This window comes from Anabrus simplex, chromosome 1, assembly GCF_040414725.1.
Source record: "Anabrus simplex isolate iqAnaSimp1 chromosome 1, ASM4041472v1, whole genome shotgun sequence".
Taxonomy (NCBI): Eukaryota; Metazoa; Arthropoda; class Insecta; order Orthoptera; family Tettigoniidae; genus Anabrus; species Anabrus simplex.
Genome location: NC_090265.1, coordinates 1008845608 through 1008858513, shown reverse-complemented (window position 1 = coordinate 1008858513; position 12906 = coordinate 1008845608).

Below are 12906 nucleotides of genomic sequence, written 5' to 3'. Positions count from 1 at the left end.
TTCTTCAAAATTTGCATAATTGTAGTTTATTGATATGGTATTTTTTAAATCTGTTTTTCTGACTGCATTTAACGTGACCCACTTGAAATGTGGTTCTACATATACGAGTAAAATAATGAAAGGGAGGAAGTAAAATGTCATGTTGAGATTCCAGGGGCTTTATCTGTGAGGTGCCCAATACTAGGGATGTTCGTACACCAGTTTCAGTTGGTAATGTAAGTAAGATGCTTCCTTAGAAGGGCATTTATAACCATAATGAGTTTTCTTTCATTTATTTGTAAATTATGAAAAAAAAACAAAAGAAAACTATTCTTTTGGTCAGAAGTTGGGGACTGCATAACTTCTACATTTGTAGCACAGGTAGAATTGTCCATCATCAACACATTTAAGACTACAGTATTATGGAGAAGGGAAGCGAGGAAAGAGGACAGGAACAAACACGAAGGATGAAACCAATGGTCTTGATAAAGCATATGAACCTCCTGAGATTCCTGTTAGTCACTAACAACATGGACAGATATCTTGCTGAGAGTAAAATGTGCCACACTGCTCCTTTGTTGTCTTGATGAAACACCACTGTTGTCTTCTGAAGTGATCAGAGTGTAATTCTGTTGTGAGGAATTGAGAGTTTCAGTATGATCACAAATGCCTTTATGAAGCTCAGGATGAGCTTATGATACAAAACAAAGATTAAACAAGTTATAAAATTAGTACAAGATAGAGAACAGGTTATTTCTCTCTCTCACTTGCCTGTCCATGTATTTATCAGGTACCGAGCAAGTGGCTGCGTGGTTTGGGTCACGTAGGTATCGGCTTGCATGCGGGAGATAGTGGGTTCGAACCCTACTGTCGGCAGCCCTGATATGGCTTTTCGTGCTTTCCCATTTTCACACAAGGCAAATGCTGGGGCTGTATCTTAATTAAGGCCACAGTTGCTTCCTTCACACTTCTAGCCCTTTCTTATCCCATTATCACCATAAGACCTATCTGTGCCGGTGTGACGTAAAACAAATTGTAAAAAAAGTATATATATATGTTTACCAGGCTTTGTTCTTATCCAATACTTCCCATACCTAGAAATGGCTTTTCAGGAATGGACACCTCAGTGGATGTAGATACATATGATCTGCTGAAGCTGGGAATCAATAACAAGCTTGTGAAGGACTGGGGGAAACAAATGTAGAAAATCTGGGTTCAATAAGAAGAGAGTGCTGTCTGACTATGGGGAGTTTCTTTCACATTTTTCTTTGTTTCTGTTTTCTGTCGCTATCTCTCCCCACAGTAACCTTTCATTAGTTTCATCCTTCGTGTTTGTTCCTGTCCTCTTTCCTCACTTCCCTTCTTCATACTGTAGTCTTAAATGTGTTGATGATGGGCAATTCTACCTGTGCTACAAATGTAGAAATTCTGCAGTCCCCAACTTCTGACCAAAATAAGTTTTTTTTTTTTTTTTTTTCATAAATTGCAAATAAAGGAAAGAAAACTCATTTTGGTTATAAATGCTTTTCTAAAACTGGTGTACGAGCTAAATGTAATGACTAAATTTACTTCATGACTGTTAGAAGAATGTAAAATTAAGTCTAAATGGTGTTATCTCTAGCAGAACATAACAATTAATCTCTAGTATAAAAGAACATAGAAAAAATGTAAACAACTTTATACCTGGTAGAGGAATACCAGTATAAGAATAAATGTAAATGACTTTACCTTTGTTTGAAGAACACAATAATAAAATGTAAATGCCTTTATCTCTGTTAGAAGAACATAAGAATTAATGTAAATTACTTTATCTCTGGTTAAAGAACATAGGAATAAATGTAAATTATTTTATCTCTGGTTGAAGAACATGGGAATAAATGTAAAATGATCTTATCTCTGGAAGAAGAACATAAATGTAAATGACTTCTCTGGTACAACATGTAAAAGATTTTCTGTGTTAGAGGAAAGTTAGAATAAATGTAATTTATTTTATATTTAAGATTAAATTTTGCAAATCTTCTTGGCTTCTTTTTCCAAGTTTGTTGGGTTCAGCATTTTGTGGTGATTTGTCGCAGTTTTATGAATGGATGCCCTTACTGACACCAATCCTACCTGGAGGAAAGTATTCACTACTGTATTTCACATTCTTGTGGTATTTGATAATGTATCAGGCAGTGGCAAATAAACCTGATTCCCTAAGCGAGGCCGGATGAGCTCCTTTAAGTGGGTGATGGTCCCCCAGTGGAGGAAATGCTATCTTCATGGAGGGCATTTCATTGTCTCCCTTTTGATTTTCACATTTATTGGCACTTTTGTTGGGAGGGGGCATTTTCTTAATAGCAGTGAATGTGTTAAATATGGTCCTGCTCATGTAAGTATATCTGAAACATGGCATGACTATAGCAATTTGGGTAGGCATAATTCCAGGATTCAATGGCTGAATAACAGTGGCTTCTCTATAAATCTTCATGTCCCCATATGTGACCCGTTTAATGGAAAGGGATCTATGAAGACTCGAACTGCTTCATAAGTTGGTTTGTTAAGAAGACCCACAGGTAGCGCAGGAAGCAAGTTTTTCAAAATGTATGTTGAAAGTAACTGAAACTCTGGACTTACTATATCCAAATGGACAGGTTATTAGTGAGTTGATAAAGAAATATTTCATGACCTTGCAGTAATTTGTACCCCTTGTTTACCATGGTTATTATTATACCTTGAAGAAATCTACACTGCAGTTTGCAGACACCATTCCTGTAAATGATGATGCTGATGACGAAGATTAATGTCATGTGTATGTTGTCAAATGTTTGAATAAAGTTTGTATTGCAATAACGGCCTATTCCACATGTTTTGTGTAACGGCCAAATGCGCCAAACAATAGTGGCCTAACCCACACCAAAATGTCCAATAATCCATTTTTTTTTTTTACATAGTTTATACCCCCATTGGAGCACTTTAATCAGTCATATACATTAAAGTCTAATACTGTAGTATTAAATAGAGTCAGCTTTACAGTTTCTTCTTCTGCTTACAAAACTTATTCATCCAGTCAGACCTGGCTGCCCTTTGGTTGTCAGCAATGGTATACCTCCTTCGTTCAAACGTTATGAGTTTGAATTGTGTTTATTCCTTAGAATCCTCTTCTCTGCCTTCAATTTGGAGCATTGGTAAATTTAATTCTTCTAAATCATTCAATTATCTCTGTGAACCAAATGTTCTTTGTTACATTTTTCCAGAAGTAACTAAATAACTGCTTCACTAGTTGGGTTTTGGGCAGTCTGAATACATGACAAAATAATTCTTCTATCTACTTTCTGCAATTTATCGGTTGTTGATTTAGTGTTCACCTTGAAGAGTGTTTCACTAGCATAAGTTTCTTCGGGTTTTACAACTGTATTATAATGTCGGAATTTAGCATTCATGGAGAGAGACTTTCTTAGGCCAGGTCATTTGCTGTGCTGTTTTCAGTTTAGATGTTCTGCTGTCGATCAATGTTTTCTCTATTGTGTTCCAGGTTATAATTTCCCAAAGATATTTGAACTTATTCACAATCTTAATTTATTTGCCATTGTCGAGGTGAATGGTTGGTGTTTCAATTCTGATAGTTGGCATCACTTCAGTCTTTCAAACAAGATTTGCAGTCCGATTTTTGCAGCAAAATATCTCGAGTTCTTCAATTTGAAATTTAGCTTCTTCCACACTACTTGCTAGTAATGCAAGATCGTCTGCAAATGCTAGGCAATTAAGTTTAATATTTCTGCCTATCTTGATGTTTGAATGACATTTCTTTACCCATTCTCGTATGACTTCCTCCCGTGCACAGTTAAACAATAATGGCGAGGGTCCATCTTTCTGTCGAAGTCCAGTGTGGATTTCAAATGGCTCAGACAATTCACCTCTAAAGTTTTGGCTTAGTATTCTTAAGAGTGGTTCCAATAAGATTGATGAGTTTTTGGTGTAAACCAAATTCTTTAAGGATTTTAAGTAGTGACTCACGATGAACAGTGTCATAAGCTTTGTTGAAATCAACAAAAGTTATGATTAATCTCTTGTTACAAACTCTATGGTGTTTCATGATCCACTTAAGACTGATGATTTGTTCAGAACAGCTTCATCCTGATGGTAATTCTATATTCCCATGGAACGCCTGAAAAGCCATACATATAATTTTTGATCTGATTCAGCTTCATCCTGGTTGAAATCCTCCCTGATATTCTCCCAGTTCCTTGTCAAGTTGTTCCTGAATTCTCATATATATAATTTTAAATAAAATCTTATAAGTAACATCAAGCAGAGATATACCCCGATAATTACTAAGATCCGATCTATCACCATTTTTGTGCATTGGCTGGATTATTGCTGTAGTCCATTCCACAGGCATTTCTTCAGTGTTCCAGATGTCTATGATATGTTTATGTAAATTTTGAAGGGTTCATTTATTTGCATTCTTCCATACTTCTGCTACCAATTGATTCTCTCCTGCAGCTTTGAAGTTCTTGAGAGAATTTATTGCTTTGATCACTTCATTATAAGTTGGTGGTATAACCTTTCCCAGTGGAGTTTTATTTTTTGGGGAAGGATCAAAATCGAGTTGTTCTTTTGGATCTTCACAGTTAAGTAATTCTTTAAAACAATCAGCCATAATTTTAGCGTTATCCCTCTTATTGTATGCCATTTCCCCATTTTTATTTTTCATCATAAGTGTAGGTGGAGTGTACTAGATTGATATTGTTGGAATGTTTTGTAATAGTCTTTTCTTTATGTTGACTAAATGCTTCTTCTGTGGTATTCAGTGTTTCTTTTTGATGAAATGAAATGGCGTATGGCTTTTAGTGTCGGGAGTGTCCGAGGACATATTTGGTTCGCCAGGTGCAGGTCTTTTGGTTTGACGCCCATAGGCGACCTACGTGTCATGATGAGGATGAAATGATGATGAAGACAACACATACACCCAGCCCCCGTGCCAGCAGAAGTAACCAATGATGGTTAAAATTCCCGACCCTGCCAAGAATCAAACCCGGGATGCCTGTGACCAAAGGCTAGCACGCTATTTAGTCATGGAGCCAGACTTCTTTTTGATAATTTCTTTTAATTCTTCTAATTTCTTTGACTGTTTGTCTTCTGGCTTTGATAAGTTCTTTGCAGGATTTTTCGGTTTTCCGTTGTTGGTTAGATAACCATGCTTTATGGCTTTCTTGAATTGCACTGTCTCATTCCACCAAGCATGTTTCTTTCTCTGTTTAATGGGAGTAGTTTCCTCAGCTACAGTTTTCAGTTTGTTAATTATCGTCCCCAATTTGTCACTGAGGGGTGTTTTAGATCTCTCCATATATATTTTATTATTTATTAAATAACTGGGATCATAATTTCTTCATCTAGTGGATTGAGATTTCTTTTGTCTCCGTTTAGGGGTTAACTTTATTTTTGATATTTTTGATCTGAATCAATGTCGTTCCCCAGAGGACTTTCCACATTATAAACTTCTTTGTAGTAATCTCTATCCATGGCTACATGGTCAATTTGAAACACCCCCAATTTTACATTAGGACATTTCCAAGACATTAATTTGTGTGGTTGTCTCTTAAATCTTGTGGTTTCCAGAATAAACCCATGGTCCTCACAAAGTTCAATTAATCTTTGCCCATTTTTGTTTGTGAATTTATGAGCTGGCCATCTTCTCACTACTGCATGATATTTTCTTTCTTGCCCTATTTTTGCATTGAAATCTCCAAGCAAAGGTTTAATGTTTCCATCAGGGATGTTTAATAGTAGATGGTCCAGTTCTTCCCAAAATTTGTCAGTTTCTTCTTTTTCCTTGGCATTTTTGTCATTTGTTGGAACTAGGGTTACCAACTGAAAATTTCCAAATGCAGGACATTGCTTAGCAAAAAGCAGGACATTTAAGAAAAATGCCTGACAATTTCAATCGATAGCAAAATTATACATATATTACACACAACTTTTTACAAAAGGAAATACCTTACTTAATGATCAGTCCTTGCTGCAGTTCATTTCCTTGAAGCTGTATTTTTCAACAGAACCTACTTTTGAAAGAAGACGCGAGTTATTTTCTTGAAGTACATATTTATAAAATTCTTCACACGACACATCTTTGAAATTGAACTTCACAAGTAACATTCCTTTCACTGATTCTACCAACAAACGGTTCCTTTCCTTTGTCCATTGAGCATTTATGAATGAAAACACATGTTCAGTGGAGGCATTGCTGCCTGGTATGGCAAAGAAAAACTGGCAAATGTTCAAAAGTTCAGAAAATACCTCAATGTTCTGGCACTTATTAAAAAAAAACAGACCATTGTTGGTCTTGTTGTATCTTTATCCAAAGTTGAAGTTTTAGAATAAGCCCTTACGTTGCAGAACTGGTCGAATAATTTTGAATCATCTATTTCTACACCTTTTGACTGTAAGTACTGAATACATGGTACAATATCGTCAAAGCTGAGGTCTTTAATGTTTTGAAGTTTCTACCATTTGAAACACTTGAATTCCTCTATAGGATGCATCCATTTATCCAAGTACCATACTCAGTGCAGGTTTCATAGAAACAAGATACATTCTCCATAAACACTTTGCATTCTTTATCCAAACCATCTTCTGAAAATGTATTTAACATCTGTTTGACCTTCAAGTCTGCCTTTCAATGAAGATTGGACAGATTCTAATAGTTCAAGCACTTCTACAACTGAATTATGTTCTTTCTCAAGTGACAAAAAATTTTATAGTGAAAAATGTGCATGGTTGAGGAAAGAAGCAAAAGATAGAGCTCTGAAAAGTCATTTTCAAGGAAGTTTCTAATTGATGAAGACACTGACTTCCTACCGTGAGAAAGTAGGATTTCAGAGCTGGGAACAATTTCAGGATTCTTTCAACTGCTGGATACAATGTTAACCACCTAGTCTTAGAATGATTTAAAAGCTGCAGATAATTTACATCAACAAATTCACAAAAGTCTTTCAGTTCCTGAGTGCGCACTACATATATATGAAAGAAGTTGAACATTTTCATCACCACAGACTCAATATCAACAGGAAGAGCATCAGCTCCATGTTGCAAACAGTTATGTAGAATGTGAGCAGGACATCCAACACCTACTATGTTTTCATTCAAGTCTTTTTTGAGAGCAGAGAATACATTCTTCCCTTCCCTGCGTGCAAGGCCTCCAAAATTAACATTGGCATTGTCTCCAGAAAATGCAATGCATCTAGAAGTAATTTTATGCTTTTTGAGAGTATCTGAAATATAGGAGGAAATACATTCAGAACTTTCATTTGGACATGCTTGTAAATCAAGAACTTTTATCTGAATGCCATTATTTTTGTAATCAAAGAATTGGATGACAATTGGAAACAACTTTAATGAACCATGATTGCTTACATCTGTTCCTAGGCCAAAAAATGGAACTTTATTGTTAAGAGTTTTAATTACAATATCTGTCGAGTGAGAAGCAATAACATTATTTATTATGGCTTCTGTTTTAGTTCTTGCACAGGTCAGTTTCTGTGCTACTTCAGAACTTAAGAACATACTCTTACTCAATTTAGCTGTGCAGTCCATTGATTTGTACGACTGGTGATGGAAAACTGTATGAAATGACATTGTAGCTTCTGCGGCTTGAACTTTTTTATCATCTGGTGAATATGTGGGAGTGACAAATGATAACATTGAACATGATATTGACCTAGTTCTCACCGTCTTTTTGTGTTTTTCACTGTTAACGTGTCTTTCCAAGTCACCAACACCTTTGTATCCGACATTGACATAACTATCACACATTGCACATTTCGCTTCACTTTCACTGCATCCGTGAGTAAAGCAAGGATACTTATGTTTTAGTTTATCTGAAAATTTACACTGTCTTTTTTTAGATTCACTCCTTTCAGGTTGCAAAGATGACATACCGGTACGTAATAGGATGCAATGAGATTAATATTTCACTCCACTCGCTGCATACTCGCACTATAGTTTACGGCGACAACCAGATAACCAAACACGATAGCTGCAAATCATATGGCAAGCACATGTAAACTGTAGCTCTTGACACTTCCGGTTTCTCTCAACATAAACGTGGAAATGAAGCGCGTTGATTGGTTGATCGATGCCTGGACTTTGAGTTCAATATATCGAATATTAGTATTACTTATTTCCACCCTCGGAAGTAGTGCCCTGACCACATGGAGTTGATGTACGATACAATAACATGCTGTCTACAGCTCAAAACCTAAGTGAGCAATCTTGTAACAAAAAATGCCGGACAGTGTTGATAAATTAGAAATGCCGGCCGGACATAACCAAAATGATTGAAAAGCAGGACATGTCTGGCAAAAGCCGGATGGTTGGTAACCCTAGTTGGAGCATGGACATTTGTTTTAGAGTATAAGTTTCATTCCCCACTTTAACTGTTAACATTGCCATTCTTGGAGAGGTTGATGAGAAGTCCTTGATCGATACTGTTATGGACTAGTAATCCCATTCCAAATTGGGGAACATTCTTCAGTACTCTTTTACCTCGAGGGCCTTTCTAAAGGCGATATCCTCTAGATTCTATTGGATCTTGATCAATATTCCTAAGTTCCTGAAGAGCTGTTATTAAAATTTTATGTTGATCCATTATATCTGTTAAATATTTTTTCTTGCTGAGTTTCATTAGTGAGTTTATGTTCAGTGTGGAAAATATGAAAATTTCCCTGGCTTGTTGAATTTAAGTGTTCTTTTAGTTTGCTGTGGCCGCATACTCCTTTGGGCTTCCAGGCGCTTTGACTCGCCTTGATCTTCACGTGACACCCCACCGTATCCGAATGGTGCCTTTGCTCGTATCTGCGATGTTGTATGTCTGAGTCAGTGGATTCATTTGTTAGAGGACTCTTCATGATTGGCTGATTGTCTGATCATTACAATCGAAACATTTCTGACCGAGGTCAGGGTTTACAATTCCAGATGTGATCTGGAAAGGCGATTGGTGAGGTATGAATTGATGATTAATGAGGTTGTGAAGCGAGTGTTTGGTCCGCGAGAGCTATTTTATTTCGCTCAAGTCCACCGTTATACCTGTGTGGACCCCCCTACCTATTACGACACCGTAACAGGTTCATGGCAATAATCCATTATTAATATTAACTACACACATGTCCAACCACTGTACAGCATTCCACGTTATTTATACAATAATCATGTTTATGTATCACAGACTCTTCTTTGGATGCCAGATTTTCATTTTTATTATTTATAAATTTCATTTTCCGTATTGACAGATTCAAAGTATAGATAAGAAAAGTGTTTTTCCACCAATCAATACACAATTTATTTTAAATAGATTAAACTAGTACCGGTTTCGGCTCTTTAATGGCCATCATCCGAAACTGGTACTAGTTTAATCTATTTAAAATAAATTGTGTATTGATTGGTGGAAAAACACTTTTCTTATCTATACTTTGCCAGATTTTCAAACGATCATATCTTCCAGTTGCCATTCCCATAAACCAGAGCACCGAGGACTAGGCCACTATTGCGCTGTTAGCCTCAATTCTAAATCCCTCCTTAGTGTTCATATGGAGTGATGGCAAATGATGCTGCCGATAGTGATTCATCCATTGGATAAGGATGTTGAGCCTTGAGCAGACCCCTTGGTGTTATTCAACAGATGTTGGTTATATGCCAACACTGGGTTTCACACTCTCCTTACATCATCATCACACACAAACAGACATGCAAATCACCCACGGGCATCAACTAGATAGACCTGCATCAGGCCTCTCTGGAGGCCACACGACGTCGCAGTAGTATATCACATCATTTCTCTTCTCCCTGACTGCCAAATTGTACATGCATATCGGTTGCAAGTAAAGCCTTTCAGTCTATGCCCATAAGTCTGATTTTTTTAGTGAAGCTTGCACTTTATACGCTCTTGTTCCACTTGTTACAACTGGCACTGACAGTGCCCAATGGAAGTCTCTCGCATCACCAACTCTTCTTAGCCAGACACAGGCTGTTTCAATCAGTGCATTTTGCACACAGCTCACGGCCCGGTTTGTGATGGACAATACATTTAACTATCGGGACCAGTAACTTTTCTACTGCAGTAAAAATGTATGAGGGAGGGCAGATCATAATTTATCCTCCTTTTCTGCAAAGGATTCTTTGGTAAAATTAACATAAATACTGGTAATGGTAGGTCGCAGGAAATAGGTAAAAATCCTAAGATCAAATATTTCAGTTATTATTCATCAAAAAATCAATTTGTACAGTGGATACGATTGTAAATTTTGCTCTCTGTAGCAGTTTATCAATAGGACCAGCATTACACTGAACCGAGTTGCCGTGCACGAATACCCTATGGCTATAGAACCTGGCTTTCATTTGGGAGATGAGCAGGTTCAAACCCCACCATAGGCTGTCCCGAGAATGGTTTTCAATGGTTTCCATTTTAACTTCCAGGAAAATGCCAGGACAATTTATATTCATAGGCCATAGCCACTTCGTCCACCTCCTTACCAAATTTCATTCACCAACATTAGTTTCTTTTCATTAACTTCTCAACAAAGGTTGGCATCAGGAAGTTTAACTGGCGATAAAAACATGCCGTAGAATTTCATTTCACCTTAACCTTGACCACATATCAGAAAACAGTACTAAAGGGTAGACATACTGTGCGTGTATCAATATTAACAGACATTTGTACATTTATTTTTAGGCCTTCCCTTAAATTACCATTTCACCTTGTGTGAATAAAATTATTTATAGCCTAGATAGAAGTACCCTCTCCCCTGACCTTAAACACTGATTTTCACTAAATTCCTGTTCAGATGATTTTTGTGTGATGCCTGTACATGTACTACAGACAGAGGGACAGACAGACAGAGATGACAGGAGTTTAAAAATTGCATTTTGTTCTAATTCTGGACATGACCAATATATCAATACCAATTTTTAAAAATTCTGACCAAAGTACAGATCTAACTCTTATTTATATAGATTTATTTAGAAAAGGATTGGGAAGGAAACAACTGACATGAATAGTAGGTACCTACCATAAAAGGCATTTGCCTGGATTTGAAGTTGGAGAACAATAATAACCAATTCTAGGATGGCAAAAATTGGGTTTGGAACCACATCTTTTTGTAATATTCCTCACCAGGCTCAGTTCACCTCAGTCTAGCACTCATACTAAAATTTATATTCCATGGCTCAGCCAGGAATTGAACACGGGCCGCTTGGCCAGAAAGCTAGTATTCTGACCCAAAACTTTGGGGCACAGATTAACAGTTCTCAGTACTACTCTTAGCTTCTAATCCTAAGATATTTTAATGCTTTTAGTTGCTTCGTGCAATTCATTTTCACTTTTCAAAGTTCAAATAATGTTTGTGTAATGTCAGTGGAAGGATATAGGATTGGCTGCTAAAGATCAGTGAATTAATATGACCAATAGCATCCACATTAATTGGAGAGTCCATAGTCCAGTACTCTAGAACAGACTTACTCTGCTTTAATACCTTTGAGAATGCTTATGACTAAAACTGCAAGGGATAAGCAGATAAGAATCTACCTGCATTACAAGGTGAAAGGTTGACTATTATGCCACTGGTTCATCATGTCATCATATTAATCATATACTGTACTAATCTAATAGGGGCTGCCTGGCCGAGGCGGTAAAGGCGTGCTCGATTCGCCCGGAAGGACGTGGGTTCGTATCCCCGTCAGGAAGTCATAAAATTAAAGAAACGAGATTTCCACTTCCGGAGGTGCATATGGCCCTGAGGTTCACTCAGCCTACACCAGAAATGAGTACCAGGTTAATTCCTGGGGGCAAAGGCGGCCGGGCGTAGAGCTAACCACTCCACCCCATCATGTACCGAGGTTAACAATGGTGGAAGCCTTTACCTTCCACTCCTCCAAGGACCTTCATGGCCTGTATGGAGGTGACTTTGCTTTGGACTTACCTAATGTTTTTCTGTTGCCCATATAGTGTAACAGTGTTGTCTGGAATGATCAAACATTTGTATATTTTTCAAATAAACTGAAAATGGAATAAATACCAAGGTTGTATTTCATGTGTGTGTGAAATATTTCTGGGGATATGAGTGATTGCATCTATATATGTAAAATAACATGTCGTGACTGACTGACTCATCATCACCGAGCAAAAACTACTTGACATAAAGAAATGAAATTTTGGGGATACATTTATATTACAGTGTAGGTGTTCACTAAGGGAGAATTTTTGAATATTCTGTTGCTAAGGGGGTGAAAGGGGGAGTGAATTTTTAAAATGAGTATATCTATATCTAAAGAACTTAAAACTTAAAAGATAGGAAAATTGGTACCTTTGGAATCTCCTTTAAAAATAAACACATGTTTTTCTTTTCTGAAAATTCACTTGATGGGGTGAAAAGTATTTAAAAAGCAGTTGAATTTTTAAAATGAGCTTACCTACAGTATATCTCAGAAACTTAACATGTTATAGACATGAACACTGATATTCGGAATGTCCTTCAAAAATACAGGAACATTTTTATTTTTTGAACAGCCACTTAACAGGGTGAAAAGAAGTGAGAAAGGAGTTGAATTCTTTTTTTGAGGATACTTATATCTCCAAAACTGAAGATGTTACAGACATGAAAATTGGTATTTGATATCTCCTTTAAAAATAAGAAACACATACTTTTGTTTTCAGAAAGTCCACTTGAGGGGTAGGGGTGTGGAAAGAAGTGAAGAAGGAGTTGAATTATTTTTATGAGGATACTTATACCTCAAAAACTGAAGATGTTACAGACATGAAAAATTGGTATTTGGAATCTCCTTTAAAAATGAAGAAAAATGAATGTTTTTTGTTTTTGGAAAATCCACTTAGGTTGGGGGGCGGGGAAGACTGATGAAGGGGTTGAATTCTTTTTATGTGAATACTTATATTGT